This window comes from Stegostoma tigrinum, chromosome 2, assembly GCF_030684315.1.
Source record: "Stegostoma tigrinum isolate sSteTig4 chromosome 2, sSteTig4.hap1, whole genome shotgun sequence".
NCBI lineage: Eukaryota > Metazoa > Chordata > Chondrichthyes > Orectolobiformes > Stegostomatidae > Stegostoma > Stegostoma tigrinum.
Genome location: NC_081355.1, coordinates 117557771 through 117563770, shown reverse-complemented (window position 1 = coordinate 117563770; position 6000 = coordinate 117557771).

The window sequence follows — 6000 nt, the reverse complement described above, 5'->3', positions numbered from 1 at the left end:
TTCAACCAAGCAAGTATCAAATGGTATCAGAGATAATGGGAACTGCAGATGATAGAGAATCCAAGATAACAAAGTGTGGAGCTGGATGAACACAGCAGGCCAAGCAGCATCTCAGGAGCACAAAAGCGAAATTTTATTTCTCTGCTTCTCAGCAGATGCTGCTAGACCTGTTGAGTTTCTCGCACTTTCTGTTTTTATTTTTGGACTTTAGCATCTGCAGTATTTTGCTTTTGTGTTAGCCATCACATGGTACATGAACATATAGCAGTTTCAGCAATACTAAAATACAAAGTCATTCCAGCACTATGCAAAACCATTCTAATAAGTCTAAACCAGTTTTTCAAGCTTTCTGGACTCAGAGGAAATTGCTTTTATACAATAATCACTTGGAATTATTAAATTATTGAATTTAGGGAGACTTTAAACAGATTAACATTGTTAACTGTTAGTTAATTTTAAACTGATGACCCTGTTTCAATGTCTGTGGATTTCATCATATTGTCAGATGAAACTTAAACCAATCTGTGAAATTGTAGCATCTATCCCTTGTATTTGCATGTGTGCAGAAAGACTCTTGTGATGTATTGGCGGTGTCCCAATCTCTGGATCAGAAGGCTAAGTTTTAGTCCAACCTTCTTAGTTCTGTATCATTACATGTCTGATCAGGCTGATTAAAACACCCACAACTTAAGGAGGAAGAAGTGACATCTATTCTCAGTCTCACTCATCATGTCCCAAAAAGTGGCTGTGAAGTTAAGTCACCAGTATTATGTAGGCAAACGGTGAAGTCAGCATAGCAGTATTCCGGTAACTACTGCAGGAACTCAAGGAACTGCTACATCCAGTAGTTGAACAACATAATGGCTCAGTGGTTAGCACTGCTGCTTCACAATGCTAAGGACCGAGTCTGTCACTGTCTGTATGGATTTTGCACATTCTCCTCATGTTTGTACGGGTTCCCTTCAGGTGCACTGATTTTCCTTCATAATCCAAACATGTGCAGGTTAGGTGGATTGGCCACACTAAATTTCCCATAGAGTTCAGGGATGTGCAGACTAGGTGGATCAGGCACAGGAAATGCAGAGTTACAGGGAAGGGGCAGGGTCTGGGTGAGATGCTCTTTGGTGGGTTGGTGTGGACCAGATGGGCCAAATGGCCTGATTCCACACTGTAGGGAATCTATGACACAAAAAGGAAATGAGCAACAGTTAATTGGTGTATGTGAAAAGACAGTGGCCAGGACAGAGGATTGAAATCTCCACAACAAAATAGGCCTTTTTTCTATACTCGTTACTCAGTGTTATTTTCCACTTCCTGTGGGGGCAAGATGTGGGTAATAATGGCTAGGCCAGCATACATTGCACATTCTTAAGTACACAGTGGGTTTTAAGTGTCAACCGTAATGCTATGGGTCTGCAGTTACATGTAGGCCAGACCAGGTAAGGATGACATAGTTCCATGAGTTCAAAATGCAAACTCTAAAATAAATCATAATAAAATATATATAAATCACATCAGGGACAAACTTGTAGTGAGCTGCTTCCTGGAATCCAAAACTGGCTTAAAACTCTAATGTTCTCTGATAATGAGCAAAGTAGGTGAGATCATGTCATTCTAAAGAGAACTATACATTTCTACATTGGGGATTGCAGGCAAGATTCCACAGAAATTCTGGAGCTCAATTAAAGAAATCACAGCCTGGTATGTCCAATTGATGGATCCCACTCACGAACATTATTGGAGTTTGTGTGGATTACATCATGACTATGCACGTTCCAAGAGGGAAAAATCTGTCATATGAAATTTGTGTAGATAACACTCAACCATCTCCTCGCTGTATGCTATATTTCTTAAATTTTGAATTGTTTTTCTATTTGATGTATTTATGCAATAAAATGTTGATTTTTACTTTAAAACGTGCTTTGACTGCCCTCATCATTATGCAGTCAAAAGTGTGTGAACAAACCTTATCGTGGACCAATATTATTTGCTGAAGCAGTTGTGCTACAGTGAACACTCCCACCTGTCTACTGTTTACCTGCTTCTCTCTGCAGCTTGAAGTGTCACTTATAGTTGAATACAAAAGCACAACTTCGGCATCTGGCTCAACTGCTGCCTGGCCTTTGGAAATCTTCTGAGTGATGAGGATCTCAAGCATGTCTCGCTCCACTGGTTGTTGACATGGGCAGTGACGTGCTCTTCAGATTGTGTCCCTGGATCTAATCTGGACACAGTATCCACTGAATTTGTTATTATACTCATGGAAGGTGCGGTTGAATGACTTGCCATTTGCAATCTTTCTCCTCAGAGATGATTTGACTGGCATTTCTGGGCTTTTGGGGTTACCAGTTCTTGGCTCGCAGAGGGTAAAGTGACATCCAGCTGGTCTTTGAATATGGGACCAGGGGACACTGACCTCATAAGGTCCTCAAAGTACCGAGACATTCTGGCTCAGCTTATCACATGTGAATCACTGAAAGACTGTGCAACATCTCATTTATATTGAGAAAGCTGAGAAGCATGTGATCACGTGAGCTAACCCTTGGCTTGGTGGATATGACACCATCTAGGATTATGGCTGCCATGTTTTAGTTTCAAAGTAGAAAATCTGAGCTTCAGTATTATGATCACTAGCACTTCTGTTTATTTTCCCTGTCTTAGCTTACATAGAAATTTTTCCTAGTCTGTTAAGGCATGGAAGTCAGATACCTGTGATTATGTTGTGGTCGTTATTTAATATTTTCTGACAAACATATTGGTTACTTGCTACTTTTCTTTCTTAAAGTCAAGCAATGTTACTTCAATCACTAGACTGAAAATGTACTGATCCCAGAAACAGACCTGGAAGGGTTCTGAAATAAGCATTTTCCTCTTTGAACAGGTGCTTTATCTTTACGAGATAGTAGGAACTGCCGATGCTGGAGAATCTGAGCTAACAAGGTGTAGAGCTGGATGAACACAGCGGGCCAAGCAGCATCAGAGGAGCAGGAAAGCTGACGTTTCGGGCCTAGACCCTTGTTCAGAAATGGAAGAAGGATCTAGGCCTGAAATGTCAGCTTTCCTGCTCGTCTGATGCTGCTTGGCCTGCTGTGTTCATCCAGCTCTACACTTTGTTATCTCTGCTTTATCTTCATTGCAGTTTATCTCATGGATGGTTAAAATCAGGCAAATGATTGCCTTCTTTTCTGAGTTAGGTTTTGTTTCACATTCTTTGCATCCTTCCTCTTCAATCTCATCTGTACTGCTTGGTGATCTGTACTGTATACAAAGCATTGTTGTAAGTCATGCAAATGCATTGTCAATTTGTAGACAGCCTTTAGGGAATCAGCTGAGTCATTCACTGCAGAAAACCCAGCTTCTAAACTGTTTGAGTGATGTCAGTATTTATGTGCTTGTTCTAGCTGAGCTTATGATGAAAGCTGAGCCCCAGAAAGTTAATGGTATGGAATGGCATGGTGGTAATGCCATTGAATATCAAGGGTAGGTGGTTCGACCCTCACGTGTTGATTGTTCTGGCATGGAATTTGTGTAATGAAAGCATTATTATTGTACTGGTATTTATTTATTCAAAGTTTGGATGTTTTCCAGGTCTTGCAGCTTGTAAGTGTGACCTGTTTCATTATCTCAGGCGTTAAAATAAGAAAATGAGAACTAGGAGCAGGAATAGGCTATTCAGCCCCTCAAGCTTGGTCTGTCATTTGATATGATTAAGGCTGAGTTAATCTCAACCTCAACTTCACTTTTCTACCTGCTCTCCATAACCCTTTAATCTGTTGCCAATTAATAATCTGTCCATCTTCACCTTAAATTTACTCAATGTCCTGGTATCCACTGCACTCTGGGTTAGTGCATTCCACAGATTCATGACCCTTTGAAAGGACTAATTTTTCCTCATCTTATCTGCTACCTGTTATCCTAAACCTATGACCATTTGTTCTAGATTGTCCCACATGAGGAAACATCCTCTTTATAACTACTTTGTCAATCCCTTTCAACATTTAATATATCTCACATAAATCTCATCTCATTCTTCTAAATTCCAATGAGTAAAGATCTAACCTGCTCAATTTCTCCTCATGAGACAAACCCCTCATCTCTGGAATCAAGCTAATGAATGTCCTTTGAACCCCTTCCAATACAATTACATCCCTCCTCAAGCGAGGGGATCAAAAGTGTATACAGTACTCCAGCTGTGATCTCACTAATGCCTTTTCAGTTGCAGCACACCTCCCTACTTCTTTACTCGATTCCATTAGCAATAAATGCCAAAATTACATTTGCTTCCCTTACTGCCTGTTGTACTTCGAGTCATGGAGTCACAGAGCAATGGAAACAGGCCCTCTGGTCTAACCAGACCATGCTAACCAGCCATCCCAATATGACCTAGACCCATTTTCCAGCATTCGGCTCTTAACTCTTCTTATTCATATCCCCATCCAGATGTCTTTTAAATGTTATAATTCTACCTGCCTCTACCACTCCCTCTTGTTCCAGACACACACCAGTCTCTGTGTGAAAATGTTAGCCCTTGGGTCCTTTTTAAATCTTTCCCCTCTCACTTTAAACCTATGCGCTGTAGTTTTGGACTTGCCCATCCTGGGAAAAAGACCTTAGCTATTCACCCTATACATGCCCATCATTTTATAAACCTCTATAAGGTCACTCCTCAGCCTCTGACACTCCAGGGAAAAAAAATCCAGCCTATTCAGCCTCTCCCTGTAACTCAAACCCTACAATTCTGGCAACATCCTTGTAAATCTTTTCTGCAACCTCTCAAGTTTCAAAACACCCTTCCAATAGAAAGGTGACCAGAATCGTATGCAGTATTCTAAAAGTGGGCTCACCAATGTCCTGCACAGCCGCAACTGACATCTCAACTCCTACACTCGAAGCTCTGACCAATGAAAGCAAGCATGCCAAAAGCCTTCTTCACTATCCTGTCTACCTGTGACTCCAACATTAGCAAACTATTCACCTGTATTCCTAGATAATGGGAACTGCAGATGCTGTAGAATCTGAGATAACAAAGTGTAGAGCTGGATGAACACAGCAGGCCAAGCAGCATCTTAGGAGTACAAAAGCTGATGTTTCGGGCTCAGACCCTTTATCAGAAAAAAATTTTTCTGATAAAGGGTCTAGGCCCGAAACGACAGCTTTTGTGCTCCTAGGATGCTGCTTGGCCTGCTGTGTTCATCCAGCTCCACACTTCGTTACCTGTATTCCTAGGTCTCTTTGTTCAGCAACAACCCCCTTGGCCTTACCATTAACTGTAGATGTTCTGCCATGGTTCGCCTCACCAAAATGCAACACGTCATACTTATCTAAATTAAACTCCATCTGCCACTCCTCCTTGCATACTAGTTTTCTGTGACTCATGCACAAAGACACCCTGATCCCACTGTATTGAAGCACTCTGAAACTTCTCTTCATTTCGATCATAAGCTACATAGGAACATAAGAACTGGGAACAGGAGTAGACCATCCGGCCCCTCGAGCCTGTCCCGCCATTCAATACGATCATGGCTGATCTTTTTGAGCCTCAACTCCATTTAACCGCCCACTCACCATAATTCCTTAATTCCTCTACTGTTCAAAAATTTATGTTGGCTTGCCTTAAAAATATTCAGTGAGGTAGCTTCAACCACTTCACTGGGCAGGGAATTCCACAGATTCACAACCCTTTGGGTGAAGAAGTCCCTCCTGACCTCAGTCCTACATCTGCTTCCCTTTATTTTGAGGCTATGCTCCCTAGTCCTAGTTTCACCTGCTAGCAGAAACAACCTCTCTGCCTCCACTTTATTGATTCCCTTCATAATCTTATATGTTTCTATAAGATCTCCCCATATTCTTCTGAGTTCCAATGAGTATAATCCCAGCCTACTCAGTGTCTCCTCATAATCCAACCTTTTCAACTCTGGAATCAACCGAGTGAATCTGCTCCGCACCAACCCAGTGCTAGTATATCTCTTCTCAATTAAGGAAACCAAAACTGCACACAGT